Source organism: Ailuropoda melanoleuca, chromosome 3 (assembly GCF_002007445.2).
Source record: "Ailuropoda melanoleuca isolate Jingjing chromosome 3, ASM200744v2, whole genome shotgun sequence".
Lineage (NCBI taxonomy): Eukaryota > Metazoa > Chordata > Mammalia > Carnivora > Ursidae > Ailuropoda > Ailuropoda melanoleuca.
Window position 1 is genome coordinate 118,378,062 of NC_048220.1, and position 16,218 is coordinate 118,394,279.

The 16,218-nt window shown below is 36.5% G+C and overlaps 1 protein-coding gene and 1 pseudogene across 2 annotated transcripts in view; one reads left to right on the plus strand and one right to left on the minus strand.

Moving 5' to 3' along the window:
• The window catches only part of WDR70 (WD repeat domain 70), a 303,131-nt gene that overhangs the window by 163,305 nt on the left and 123,608 nt on the right, over window positions 1-16,218 (minus strand). The gene's annotated exons all lie outside the window — the stretch shown is intronic.
• Window positions 15,097-15,221, plus strand: LOC117801712 (annotated as a pseudogene).

The window sequence follows — 16,218 nt, forward strand, 5'->3', positions numbered from 1 at the left end:
AAAAAAATTGAAAAAAAAAAAGATCTTCAACTGATATCCTAGAAGGTAACAGCCTAGAATTTTCTGTTCACTGCTTCTGCTTATTCTTGCCTTCTATGACCATTTTATGACTTCCAGGCTTCAGAGCTTGGTATGACATCTTTTAACTATTTTCCTAGAAGACTTCTACTCATCCTTCAACCCAAACTCAAATATTATTCCCTTTGTGAAGCCTCCCTTGATCACCCAAGCAACATCTTCCTCCAAACCTGTCACAGAGCTTGAGGCAGGTGGACCTAGGTATAGTACATTTTTAGACCTCTAACATGTATATTTTATGAGCCAGCAAAACTGGTCTATGACCAGGATTAAATCAGCCTATAAAGCCAGCCAGTTCTTCACAGACCAAGATCTGGCACAGTCAGGCTCACAATTTTCCACAGTAACTCTTAAACAGATACAGGACTTGGTAGCTACCTTAGCTGTCTTTGGTGTCCTTGGCCAAATAGGAACAATCTGAGTATATAAATAAAGGGGGTATTGCACTAAACCAGTGGCAAAGTTAGCATTCTTGCAGCTTACAAAAAGTTTGCAAGTTAACTAACCAAACGAATCAACTGCTGTGGAAGGCTGTTGTTAAAGCAATATGTCCATAATGCCTCTAAGAAAGATATAAACTTTTCAACAACACTAACAGTAACAACAGTAATAGCAGCAAATAACTTATGGAATGCTACTTTGAGACAGACACTATCCTAAGCACTTTAAGGATAATAAATTCACTTAAAGCTCAACCCCATGTATGGAAGATAAAACAGAGGCACACAGATACAAAATAATTTGCCCAAAGTCATACAGCTAGTGAATGGCAGAGCCTGGATTCAAGCCTGCATTGTCTGAGTCCAGAGTCTATGCTGTACATTTTACGGCCTTATAACTGAAAGAAAAATGTAATGTTTTTTAAGCCTGGAGAAAAGACACAATGGTGAACTCATGACCATGTCCTATACTCTCAAAAAAGAGAATGATTTCACATAGTAGGAAATACAAAAAGCTCCAGCACATGCACACCCCCACTCACTCCCCACTCCTCCGTCTCACATACAACTAAAGCCAGAATGTCAGGAAACAATATGAACTATAACAAAATCTGACAATTTCTACTCTACTTTGTAAAAAATGCTGGTCATAACCCAAAAAGGGCCTCACAATGCAGTCTGGAAAATGTTGCACTAACCCCAGGATCAGCTTTACTATGCAACCATCTATTCTGAAAGAAGATATAAACAAGATACAGATTCTTGCTGTGTGCTTAAGATAACTAAAGCCAGGGAGGGGATGTGGTATAATGGAGCCACACATGAGTTAACAATCCCTACTCCACCCCTAATGATCTACCAAGTCACTTCCTTCTTCGACCCAATGCTGGGACGATTGAGTGAGACACAATATATAAAGTTTCTGGCCAATAACATATATAAAGGGATATTTTCTTCCCCTCACACCAACTCTTGGAGTTTATATCTGTTGGTTTAAAGCAACTTTCATAAAGCAGAAGTTGGGTTATTTTGGAATAGGAAAGGATTCAAAAATTGTAACTGTAACTTATTGAAGACTCAAGCACCATCCTATTCAGAAAAAAATTTTCTTTCCAAAGTGAGTCTGAGCTAACTTCCAGGCTGAAAAGTACCCACAGGAAAACTCTGTTCTTGCATTATGGGGATCTGTGTCCCTTAGCAAAGAGGGCTTCATGTCTCTCTGAAGAAACAATCCAGAATGAGCTACCCCCATCCCTTTGCTGTGAAACGTAGTGTTATAAGACACTGGAAGCACCCAGGAGAGAAAGCACCATGTTGTACTTTTTTCTGTGCATTCAGCTCAAAACATGGTACCTAATGCAGGGTCTGACATAAAATAATAGATATAAATAAATGTTTGCTAAGCTTAAGTGAAGAAAATTTTTCAGGTCTGGCCTAAGGAGAAAAGGTCCACCAAATGCAAAGCTATATCATGTTTCATTTCTGTATGACTCCCTTTTTGCCTCTTCTTCCTACATTTCCACAGTACATATTTTACACCACCACTGTTTTCACTCTGCCTTTCCTAACGAAAATCTATTTAGCATTAACTTACTTCTCTGTAGTTTTGTAACTGTTCTTCATATAGATAACTGGTATTTCTTGAAAGGCCAGAAATAAAATTAATGTACTCAAAGACCTTTTTTTATTTACTTTTTTTTTTAAAGATTTATTCATTTATTTGAGGGAGAGAGCAGGGGAAGGGGCAGAGGGAGAGGAAGAGAATCTCAAGCAGACTCCAGGCTGAGCACAGAGCCAGGGACGGGGCTCAATCCCAGGACCCCAAGATCAAGATCACAACCTGAGCCAAAACCAAAAGTCAGATGCTCAACTGGAGCCACCTAGGCGCCCTGATTTTTTTTTTAATTTTTTTAAAAGAATATTAATAAATTCATTACATGTTAGTATGTTTTCATGAAAAAATATGAAAACCAAAATAGGTCTCATGAATATATAACAATGTTTTCCAAAACAAACAAAAATAGTAAGAAATGCCCCACTGTTCTACAGTTTAGTGTGACTTAAAGAGGACAGTACTTAATACTTCTGCATTCAGTCTGTCACATATGTTGTTCTGGTTAAATCACAAGAAGGAAATCAATCCACCACACAGATGTGTAGTGGGGGAAAAGAGCATTTTAATAGTTCTTTCATATAATTGTGGATATTTTTGATACTACACCAAAACTCAACAAGAAGTAGTTTCTTAAAAGTTAGTTGCAGTGCAGAACCTAAAACCATGACAATTTTCATACTCTTATATTAAAATCTATAGGTCTATCATATATTCTGAATGGAACCTTTAGCTGTGCATGACTTTAACACCATGCACTGAAACTAACTTTGGTCTTTTTTTTTTTTTTTTAAGATTTTATTTATTTGACAGAGATAGAGACAGCCAGCGAGAGAGGGAACACAAGCAGGGGGAGTGGGAGAGGAAGAAGCAGACTCATAGTGGAGGAGCCTGATGTGGGGCTCGATCCCACAACACCGGGATCACACCCTGAGCCAAAGGCAGACGCTTAACCGCTGTGCCACCCAGGCGCCCCTGGTCATTTTCTGAAACTAATGTGGCACCTGGTGTGTGAACTATATTTCAATAAAAAAATGAAAAAAAGAAAAATACTGGTCGGGTTACGCAAGTCCTCAAAATGTTGATACATTTCATTGTACAATTGGAAAAAAAGCACACATTAATGTGATAACCAATCTCATTATAAAAAACAAACCATTAAGTACTAAGAAGCTGTCAAGCTCAAAGGAATATTTACGAAGTTCTAAATTTTACAGCTCAAACTATATCATTGAACACAAATGCTACCAACTGGTTTCCTTAAAATGACAAGTGACTTCATTTTTTTAAGATTTATTTATTTATTTGAGAGAGAGAGAGAGACAGGAGAGGAGAGACAGAGAGAGAGAGAGAGAGCGTGCGCGCATACAAATGTAAGTGGGACATGGGGCAGAGGGAAAGGGAGAGAATCCCCAAGCAGACTCCCTGGTGAGCACGGAGACTGACATGGGGCTTGATCCCAAGACCCCAAGATTATGATCTGAGCCAAAATCAAGAGTTGATGCTTAACTGACCAAGCCACCCAGTTACCCCAACTTCGTTCACTTTTTTGATAAACTGTCTACCAAATGTCCAGCATTAATAACCATAATTTGTCCGTCAAAGGTTCTTTCAAGTAAAACTGATGTTTGATCCATGAAAAAACAGCAGTTACCTCACAACTGAGTCATGCAAGTGCTTCTCCTCCAGACAGCCATCACACTCTGATATGCACAGAAGTGCTTCATATGCCCCTCCCATTTTGTCACACAGAATAATAAAGAGGTACTCAAGGGTTGAGATTTAATAAAACTAATAATTTTTACTGCTTCATGAAAGACATTCTTAAGTGAAACTAGCTTTTTAAAAAAAAAATTATAAGTGTGTGGCAGTAAATACAATGATTACTATTGCCACTGCCTTGATTAAAGCCAAGATGCCAGCAGTTTCACCCACCATTGCTTTGGTGTCATCTGCGCAAATGCTGACACAGTAAAAACGTCAAATTATGCCTTAGTGTTGCTATGGAAATAGTTTTGACCTTGTGGACCAGCTGAAAGAATCTCAAAGATCTCCAAAGGTCCGTGGATCACACTATGAAAGTTGTTGTTGCAAAACACTATTTCATTCACCATTATCTCCCATGTGATATGTTTAGAGAATTTGCCACATATATTTTGTTAGCCAATGGCCAACCATAGTAAGTACATTCTAATTGAGATGTCAGTTTCCTAGACCAAGAGAAATTATGTGAAAAGGGCTCCAAAAGATTTTCGTAACTGTGGGTTGAGGTGCTTGCTCTGCCACTGGCTAACTATCCATGTGACCTTGGGAAAGTCACTTCTCTGAGCATCAATTTTTCTATCAGCAACAGTAGGTAAGAGCTGGTCTAGCTCAGTGATTCTCACACCTCAGGGGTGGGTAGCATATGGATGAAGATCAGATTCACTAAAGATGATGAACAGTGTTACTGATGGGAGTATGGTTCATATTTGAAAAACCTCCAGGCAGAAAAAAGAACCACTAACCTAGCAATATGAAAGCCATTCATTTCATAAAATTTTTAGAATATGGTTATAACTGCCCCCACCTTTGTCCATCCAATTTACTCTCCATAAAGGTGCTAGAGTAATTTTTTTAATGTAAATCTGATTGTCTTACCCACTTAAAATCCTTTAACCTCTTGTGTGTAGTTGCCCTTGGAATAAAATCCAAATGTGTCCAAAATAGTCCATAAGGCCCTGCATGGTTTGGCCTCCACCTCTTCAGCGAATTCATCTCATGCTGCTCTCCTTCTTGCTCTACTTTAGTGATACTGGCTTCTCTCAGTTCCCACAAGAGGCATTTCAATGTAATCTCTTCTCTGTCTAGGATGGCATTCTCTTCTCTCTGCCTACCAATAATCATTCATCTCTCATATTCTCAGCTTAAACATTATGTCCTCAGAGAAGTACTTACTGACTCTCCAGTCTACTTTAGGTCTTCCTTATATATTGCTCCTTCATAGAACTTAACATACTTTTAATTATTCAGTTATTTACTTTTGTTTGCTTAATTGTTAATTATTATGTAAGTATTTTCACTATATTATAAATTCTACAAGAGCAAGAACTACTTCATTTATCCAGGTTTGTTGAGGCCAAGCACATAGTAGGTTGTCAATAAATGTTTGCTGGTTAATAGACAAAATGGTTCTACAAGAACAAAATAGAATTAAGAGTATTAAAACCTGTGTATCTGCAAAGGATATATTTTCCTGTGGAAAGAAATTAACTACATGATGGGTTATGAAAAAGAATTATAATCTGCAGGCTATTTGGGACATATAAGTAAGACTGCCTAAGTAAGATAAAGAATGCTAACTACAGCCATAGTTATGTGGTATAAACCAGAAGCTGCCCTACCTCTGCCCAATTCTAGTAGAGATAAAGCTCTGTAACCAAATTTTTGTTAGAATATTATCAGTGAACCTCATTTCCTCCATGAAGACACAGCTATTGACTGATATCGCAAGACTTAAGTAACCATATGAAGTGCTGTTAAACAAGTCTATGCCAGTTGTATTTGTTGAGAGATTAGTACAGCTTTCCAAAAATATCATTTGCTTTATTCTAACTAATAGAACCAGTTCATTGTGGCCCATAATTAGTAATTTATGAGATCTTTCTATTTTATAGTCTATCTTATTACTATTATAATAATGGAAAAGTACTATCAAGGGAAGAGTTATTTCCACTTGGACCACTTCTTAAAAAACAGCAACAAAAGCTAACATTTTCATCAAGGCAGATTTTTAAACTATTATCACAAGAAAGGATAGTTTATAAGACAAAAATAGCTTTACAATGTCACGTAAACTTGGAAGATTTAGAAAGAGGCAACTGAAAAGGGCAAATCATTATTCACGCTTCCTTGCAAAGTTCCTGTTAACCTGCCACCCTAACTTCATGAACTCTGTCCATACAAAACTGAAAAGATGAGGTGACAATTTTTTCAAAGTTGGAAATGGATTCAACAGGCTTATCTGGCATTATAGCAAAGATTCAGAAACAGGATACATATAAATTTGCCATGTAGTTACAGAAACTTAAAAAAGAAATGGAAAGGATAATTTAAAAAAGAAAGATCACTTATTGTAGCCAAGTCTTTCAGGAAATGTTGGAGAGTCAAAACAAAAAAACATTTTAAGTTTAATTACAAGTTTTAACGTTTGTAAAATGCATAATATGGAAACACCTTTAATCTCATTCCTGCAACTACATTCAATTCATCAATTTTCACAGGAATAACATTCTTCTTCATTTACAACTACTCCATAAATGGCCAACAAGGTCACCACACACAACAAGAGTACTTGTGTATTAGTCATACATACAAACTCATTTAGTCACACGTGGAATGGACTGGTTGTACTGACGCTACCTTGCTTGACCTAGAAACCCCCAGAAGAAATTCAAACTACTATCGCACTCTTCATTAACCGAAGGATACCAGGAAACAAGCACAGCCTTCAATATTGGAGATGTCCACACTGTTCTTTAAAAATAAATATATAAATTAATAAATAAATATCTTAAAAACTGAATTGATGTAACAGAGACGTACTGATGAAATTAATGATGGTTTCATATGGACTTTAAGATAAAGAAAGAAAATAAAGTATCCTCCACAGTTACAATTCCTACGTTACTGTTCAGTACTGATGTTCCTATAGCCAAAATAAGTTACTACTTAAACTGGGAAAAGTGTACAAATAAGACATAAGAAACTTGGACTTACTCAAACATTTTTGAAGGTGTGAACATTTTAACCTGGTTCACTATGGCAATATAGTACACCTGAGCAACATTCTGTATAAAAGTTATATAAACTTACATCAAGGATAATGTGACATTTAATTTTTTTATAATTCCTAGAGATATGACGTAAAGTTTTACACTATAAACATATGCTAAAAAACATACCTACGGAAGTTGAAGGTACCAGGAAAATTATAAATCAAAGGCTATTCAAGCATAATAGAAGCTTGAAAATTAAAATATACACAAAATTAAAATGCTTAAATTATAAATAACTCTTGCCTATTCAGTAAACTCAACTTCCTAGTAATATTTTGTTAGCTTATTGTGTTACAGAATATAAATGACATTATATTTCAATTTTTAAAAAAGGATATGACTAAGAATTCTACATCCATTTCATCAATAACACTGTAAGACTGTGTTCTAGTTTTTTGAAATATTACATATTAAGTTATTAGTGGGCCAAATTATGTCACCGGTAAACACAGTAATATGTAATTCATCTCTAAAGTCAAGCATGAAAATTCCCCTCTGCTGCTTGTGTTTATTACTTTAGACTAGCACCCAATTACTTTAAATCACCACAGAACCAAAATACTGTAGAATTACAGTAGAATTACAATTGTTAAATCTCTAGGCTGTTTTTGATGTAGTATTTTCAAATTACTTCAAAATATCTGATTATATAAAGCCCTATTTTATGCTCTCAGCAATCTCTAAGGCAAAACTAGTTCTAGAGTTCCAAATATTGGATGGTTCTCAATAACTGTCAATTTCATTTTCCAATTAAAATGTTTCCAGGGTTTTTAGTGTTAAAATATCATGGTGCACAATAGAAACTGAGAACACTGATATCTTTACACTTAAAAGAGATTACAAACAAAACACAAACAAAACCTAACCTTGGTCTCCTGTGTAACAAATTAACCCAGGTAAAAATTAACAAATAAAACTTCTATATTTAATCAAACATTATAAATGCAGACAAAACTCCAAAGATGACTGAACTAAAGGCAGCAACTTAAAACTGCGATGATCACACATTAATCTGAATGGCAATCTTTGGAGGACAACTACAACCATAAGCCCTAATTCTAATTTCTAAATTTGACCTTTATTTAAAGTATCTGTCCTGGTAGCTCTGGAATTGGTTATTATTATTACTTTAAAATCTTAAGACTTTTTACCTAATGTGTGTTTCTCAACACAACAGAAATAAAATAGGGCTGAGTAAACACAAACTATTTTAAGGGGAACTTATACAAACCAAATGAATTTATGATAAAATTAAAAGAAGATGTACATATTTCTTCCATCTAGGCCTAGAGAGAAAGTTTGTCAATAGAAGCTAAATCAAACACCAAAATGTGAACATCTCAATTATAACAGTAATTTGAGAATAGACTCTCATTCTCAGAACTCATGAAGAAAAAGAGTTTCAGGAAGTGAGTAAATTTTGCCTTTTATCATAAGCATATTTCACCATTATCAGCAAGTTTGAATGGTAAAATTTTCAGGATTTAGGCTCCATTCCTAAATCCTAGTTAATTTTTCAACAAAGTTATGTTTCATGTAAAATTTCTGTTAACAAATGCTTTAAACTTATATATAGACAAATTTTTCATTATCCATACAATGAAAATAAAATCGAAGCTATTAATTTTTTAAATGCTGGTAGCTATTGAAATAGTTTTATAAAGCATCTTATGGCTTTAAAATGAAAACCTACGAGAGTATATTAAAGAATAATTAGATGTAGATTTTAAAAATCAAAGAATTAAATTAGATAAAATACCAGATATTGCAGAAACATGACCTAAACACCATAGTTCCTCTTCTAATTGACACATAGCATTATATTTGTTTCAGATGTAAAGCAATGATTCGTTACTTGTATGCACTGCAAAATGATCACAATAGGTCTAGTTAACACCTGAAAAGAGTACACTGTTTCTATGAGAAGCTCACCAAAAAAGAATCACTAAAAATATAACCACCACCTTACTTATTTGGCAGTATGGACAGTATAAAACTCCTCCCAGAACCAGAAAGAAGAAAAAGTGTCCCAGCAGCCAAAGATGGCAAAACTTAATGTGCTAAAAACAACAACAAAATCATACACTCTACTAATTGCTTATTCCCTCTTCTTCTGCACAAATTCTAAAAAGCTTGGACCACCCTATCCCAGCCCCAGCCTACAGCTTTTAACAAAGAACTGAGAGAAAATGAGGCACTTGTATAGGCTGTAAGCCTACACCAACAGCAACAAGAAGCAACAATTAACAGAAAGGAAAAACCAAAAAATGAAAGTAACAGTCAAGAACTCTAAAAGCTGTAGATAGGACTACATATGCCAAGACTTTGTGAGGCATTTTATACCACAATGTAATAATGTATACATTATAAAGATATTAAATTATATTCAAAACACTTATTAATAATATAGGAAGCTAATGTATTTTTTAAGTTTTCCCCCCAAAAAAACAATAAAATAGAAAAAAATATTTTGAGTTACAGAAAAGTTTACTTTTCTGGGATCCATTTAAGTGAATCACTGTTTCTTAGAGAATTTTATAATTATATTTACACAAGTTATTGATTATAAAAATTAAGTGAAATCTGTCTAGCAGCCTTCCAGCAAAGGCCTGTGAGATCCAATATGTCCCACACATGCTCTCAAATGGGAGATGCTCATCAAGATGTGATAGAAGCTACGAAAAACTTAAGACTGAAAATCATAGAGGCTTCAATCCAATTCAAATGATTCCAAGGCTACTCCTACACATGAATGCCAACTATGCACAAGGTTTTATACATTAAATCTAGATTACAATCTTGTGAATCAAGTATTACCCCATTTTATAGGAATCTGAGATTCAGTGGTAAATTACTAGTCCAGGTCATGACAAGGGGTGGAGTACCAAGTTGCTCTGAGTCTGGAAAGTGCATGCTCTTTCTATTATGCCACCCTAAAATTTGCCAAAAATTTTAATTGATAGAGCTGAAACCAAATAAAAAATATTTATTATACTGAATTCCACCAAGAAAAGAAATTACTAGGGGCAATCTTCATTTCCCAAAGTGCACTCCTGAAACACCAAACCCCCAGAGTGTAACAGGTATTGCTGGCAATGGGAGAAAGATGGAGTTATATCAATGCAGCTAGAAAATGCTGGTTTCTTCTTTTAATATAGTTCTAAGGATCTTTAACATACTTAGTCTTTGGCACAGTGACTCTTCAAGTAGAGGACTAAGGAACACTTTCTCCATGGACACCCTACAGTTACTAACATTCCCAAGAACACACCTGGGAAATCCTGGTACATATAATCCAGTGCAGACAATCCTGAATAATAGGTTCTCACAACCTAAGTCAGAACTGATGTGTCGAAACTTAAAATATACTGAAAAACTGTCCAAGAAAAAACTTGATCAAAGTAGAATACAACTAACTATGATTCTCATGATTCTTAATACTCCATCTTATATTCAACTTATAGAGACAAAAAGGTGGGAGTGGGATAGATGTGTAGGACTGCTGACAATAACTGACTCCATCTTTGGCCCAACATGTCCCAAGTTCATGTGTGCCCTGGCCGGAATGCAGGAAGCTTATTCTGATCCTCCCTAAAGTTGTTTAGATAACTAGTAGAGATAACATAGTTTCTGCCCCTCCCTCCCCTCTGGCACACAAATGGCGCCACTTTAGATAACTACCCTTTGACCTCACCAAAACACAATAAAATCTGTGGATTAAGGTCCAGGCTTTGCAGAGAATAGCTGCATAACAACTGGATTGCCATGCGTCTGATCCCCCCTTGTCAGTAAGTTACCCTAAATAAACCTCCGTGTAAATGATATGAAGTGGCTTGCTTTGTTTTTTTCAGTCTCAATGTGCCTTCTCAGTGTGGAGGACCTTTCCCGTCCCTCCTCCACCTTCTAACAGGATAACATCCAAATAAGCCAATATCAAGAAGATCCTGCCAACTTTTATTGTGAAAAGCTTCAAACCTACAAGCAAGTTAAAAGAGCAGTACAATAAAGACCATATATCCTTTCCAATGGACACCATATACCATAACATTTTGTCACATCTGTATTCTCATTCTCTCACTTTCCATATATATGTATATCCACATATACATATAAATACATATACACATACCACACACACAAGCATACTTTATTTTTGTTACACCATTTTAAAGTAAGTTGCATTATCACATAATACTTCACACCTAAATTTAGCAGCTGGTATCTTCTTAAAACAAAGACATTCTTCTAAATAACCTGATTCTACATAACATGATTCAATAATATCATCTGTATCAGTTAACAACTGATGCATAATAAAACATTTCCAAAATTTAATGGCTTAAAACAATAGACATATGTTATTGTTTACAAGTCCACCAGTCAGGCGGGTGGCTTTGTCCTAGTGGGTTAACTCATCCGTCTGTGGTCAGTTTTGCTAATCTACATTAGGGTCTCTCACAAATTTGGGACTATAAGCTAGGATGTCCACAACTGGGAAAACTGAATTCTCCTCCAACAGGTCTTTTACTCTTGTAGATTAGCCAGAGCCTGATCAGACAGCAATGCCAACGTTCCAAGAAAGTGCAAGCACACAAGAACTCTTCAGAAGTCTATGCTCATAAATGGCACACCATCATTTCTGCCACCTTCTGTTGGCCAGCCCATATTTATGAGGTGGGGAAACAGACTGCATCTCTTAGTGGAAGTAGCTCCAAAGCTGGAGCATGGGTACAACGAAAGATGAAGAACCGCGGCCATTTTTTAATCTAGAGCAGCGCCCTACCTTTATTTCTTTTGTGATATTCACACTTCATAATATTCAGTTGCTCTAAAGAAAACTAAATGGACTAGATTTAAATGTGTCTAAATACTCATTTCACATTGTATAAAATAAACCCTACATATTAAATCATTTTTTTTGCTTATAGATAAAAATCACCTAATCCTAGGTCACTATATATTCTGCATGTTCTATATGGTAACATCCTTGAGGGCCCAAATTAAGATTTTCCTATATTCTTCAAGCCCATCTCCTCTCTCATCACTTCCCTACTTTTCCACAAAAACAATTTATGCCAATACAGTAATTCCCCCTTATCCACAGTTTCACTTTCCATGGTTTCAGTTACTCATGGTCAACCTGGTCTGAAAGCAAATGATCCTCTTCCTAACATAGCATCAGAAGGTCAATAGGAGCCTACGTCATCCACCTCACATCACATCACTTAGGCATTTTATCATCTTGCATCATCACAAGAAGGGTGAGTACAGTAATATTTTGAGAGAGGGAGAGACAACACATTCACATAACTTTTATTACAGTATAATTGTTCTATTTTATTATTCATAACTGCCGTTAACCTCTTACTGTGCCTGATTTATAAATTAAACTTCATCATAGGTAAGAACGTATAGGAAAAAACAGGGTTCAGTACTATCCATGGTCTCATCACTGTGGGTCTTGGGATATGTTCCCCATGGATGGGGGGACTACTGTACACATATTCGAAACTCCAGTAGAAAGCCTTCCCTGATTCTTCCAAGCAAGTAGTGTTAGCAACTCTTCCTTGATGTTCCCTGTACCTACCTGAGGCATTGCTGGTGGACATTTTTAATGCGACATGAGCAGCCTGAGTTTCCCCAGACCACTGCACTCTGGAGTAAAAATTGGTCTCATTCCGATTATTTTTTAAGTCTCTAGTTCTTAATTCCACCAGCTATTGCAGAAGTCTTACCCTCAAAGACTCACTCACTCAGTACTTGGGAGACATTTTTCACAAGTATTTACAAATGGGTCTTGTGGCTATTTTGCGTCATCCACCAGTTCCTCCTCTTTAACTCTGGCCTAAAACCCACCTTCTCTGCACCTGTCTTTCTTTTTTTTTTTTTTAATTAGCATGGGCCCTACCACTGCCTACCTATTCTTCCATATCTCCTCCCTCCCAACTGTGGTGTGGAAGGAGACATTATGTTATAAAGTTTTGTCCTCTCCCCAGTGTTTGTTATTCTTAACACTATTTTTTCTGCAGCAACTCACTGTGAAATGTTTGTCTGTGCATGTCATTATTTTCCTGCTTTTTCCTCATCATTAACCCCACGTAGAGGCAGAAGTAGTCACAACAGATATGAACAAATTCCTCTGAGACACAAGTTCCTGAGTAAGCAATAGAAAACCTTCCAGATACATGCTGGAAGAATCTGATTCACTCAGCAGCACCTGCAGGCAGAGCCTGTGCTGGGCTGGAACTTGCTTTGTACAAATTCTGCACCACGGACTCAGACCACACTAGCATAGCATCACTTGTACCCTCACTCTACATACTATAAAGAGGCTCCATATCAGATAGATAAATTCACAAGTCAAACTGACTTCCACTGAATAAGTATGCATTTTTATCTTCATTGCCATCTGGTTTTCATTAACATTTACTTCCAAGCATAACGTAGTAAGCTTTGCCTTGTTATCTATGTTTCACTCTGGTAAACTTGGGAAAACCGGGGCGCCTGGGTGGCACAGGGGGCGCCTGGGTGGCACAGCGGTTAAGCGTCTGCCTTCGGCTCAGGGCGTGATCCCGGCGTTATGGGATCGAGCCCCACATCAGGCTCCTCTGCTATGAGCCTGCTTCTTCCTCTCCCACTCCCCCTGCTTGTGTTCCCTCTCTCGCTGGCTGTCTCTGTCAAATAAATATATAAAATCTTTAAAAAAAAAAAAAAAAAAAACTTGGGAAAACCAAATAGATTTCCACATTACCCTCATTCCTAAATTGGCCTGATCCCAGGTTTATGTTTCATACTGAAACTCATAAAATCAAAAGGTTAAGGCACTAGCATCTCCAACTCACACTCAAAGGAAACATCACAATTTAACTGAGCATACATGAGGCCAGAGCAAAACAGTGAATGCCACCTTCGCCTCCAGTGGAATAGTTTCATGAATGCTATCTGGTTCTTCACTCCTACTGTATCTAAACTTATTCATAATATGTGTGACTTACATGAATAGCTGGTACTGACCTGGTCAGGATTCCCTCCTTACTCCTACACTGCTGCCAGCCATAGCCTGACAAACATGAGTGTTCATTAGCACCAGGCACAAAACACTGTGGTAACACAGAAGGTGCTGAGATGAATAACTTTCATCTGGAAGGTATCTACACCATGGTCATGTTATCCTAAATATCTATTTTCCAGTTGCCCAAAATGAGGGGAAAGAGGGAGAGAATACAAGGAGACTGGGGAAGAAGAGAATATTACTATTATGAGCTTGATGGAGTCTGAGGAAACTATTCTAATTTAAATCTTAAATAACCTCTAATAAAATCTCCAAGAGAATAAAGAGTTTATAAGACATACAGTTGATATTTACCTCTCTGTCATGCTTACTGACGAAGAGTATGAGATAAAGCTATGAAAGGCAGAGTGTCCCTCTGAGCTATGAGATGCACAAAAAATACGGGGAGATTCTGCCCAAACGTGCCAAGTGAACTAATTACTGAACCATGGGAATATTTCTTAATCCAGGATGAACTTCATAGTATCAGACCAAAGAATTCTGATGATGCCTCATCAGATGTTAGTTGTTCCTCATAATTCATGTAGGTTTCCAGTGTGACAGAAAGTAACCAATATACCAATGAGCACTGGGTATTGTATGCAACCGATGAATCACTAAATTCTACCCTTAACACTAATAATGCACTATATGTAAACTAAATTGAATTTAAATAAAAAATTTTAAAGACTTATTTTTAAAAAGTCAACTACAGGGGTGCCTGGGTGGCTCAGTCAGTTAAGCATCTGCCTTTGGCTCAGGTCATTATTCCAGGGTCCGAGGACTGAGCCCCACATCAGGCTCCCCACTCAGTGGGGAGTCAGCTTCTCCCTCTCACTTCACCTCTCCCCCCGGTTTGTGCTCTCTCTCACTCACTCTCTCTAATAAATAAATAAAATCTTTTAAAAAATTAAAATAAAATAAAAAGCCAATTATAATACCAGTATCATATCCCCAATTAACTCCTTAATATTATCAAGTAACCAATCATTAAATAAATCAATTCTTACATTTCTCTGAAAAAAAATAATAATATATACATTACCCCTGTCCCACCAGAGTAGATAGCCAGTAATTGTTTATAAATATTTGTATTTCAGCTTTGTGCAGTGGCAGTATCGTAGCCAATGAGGTTTATCCGAGGTGCGATTATTGCTAATTGAAACTTTTACCAATAAATATTTGTATTTCAGTTAAAGGCATATTGTTAGTTTTACAGAAGAAGACTTCTAAGTACATTTTATTTAAACTGACCTATATCAAATTATATTTGTGGGCCTCTAGATCACAGTCTTACACTCTTTTAACTCTCTTCCCACCTCCTATGTTCATATGTCCAGGTCCATATATTTTTTCTTCAAAGGAGAACTCAGTCCAGGCACAATATTAATATACTTAACATACATAATATCACGGATATTTTCCTGAAATTTTTTATCAAAGCATTTTCTTCTAAACTGCTCCTGCTTACTTCTAATATTTCTTCTATATTTATTAAATATATTTTTTCAGAAAAAAATCTGAGAAATTGTAGTCAAAAAGAAAATAAGTCTTTTTTTTTTTAAGATTTTATTTATTTATTTGATAGAGAGAGACAGCCAGCGAGAGAGGGAACACAAGCAGGGTGAGTGGGAGAGGAAGAAGCAGGCTCCCAGCGGAGGAGCCTGATGCAGGGCTCGATCCCAGAACACCGGGATCACGCCCTGAGCCAAAGGCAGATGCTTAACAACTGAGCCACCCAGGCGCCCCCAAAATAAAATAAATCTTATAAAATAACTTCTATATTAGAATTCTGGGTGTGGACTGTAATTCAACTTGTCGGATGACCTTGGTGTTCCATGAGATTTTTTGTTTACAGCCATGTTCATGAACTTGGACATGGATACCAAGTAATAAAAAAAGAGGGAAAGCTGCCTTATTTTAGGAAACCAGTATAATGTTGGTTCCGAAACCTAAGAAAAAACAATACAACAACAACAAAAAGTCCCCATTTATCTTGTCAATATAAAATTAAAATCCTAAATAAAATATGTTTTGTAAATAGAGCAATATATTTTTTAAAAATACAAAGTGATCGGGGCACCTGGGTGGCTCATTCAGTTAAGCATATGACTCTTGATTTTGGCTCAGGTCATGATCTCAGGGTTGTGAGACCAAGCCACACATGGGCTCTGGGCTGGGAACCTGCTTGAGATTCTCTCTTTTCCCCCTCCCCCTGCC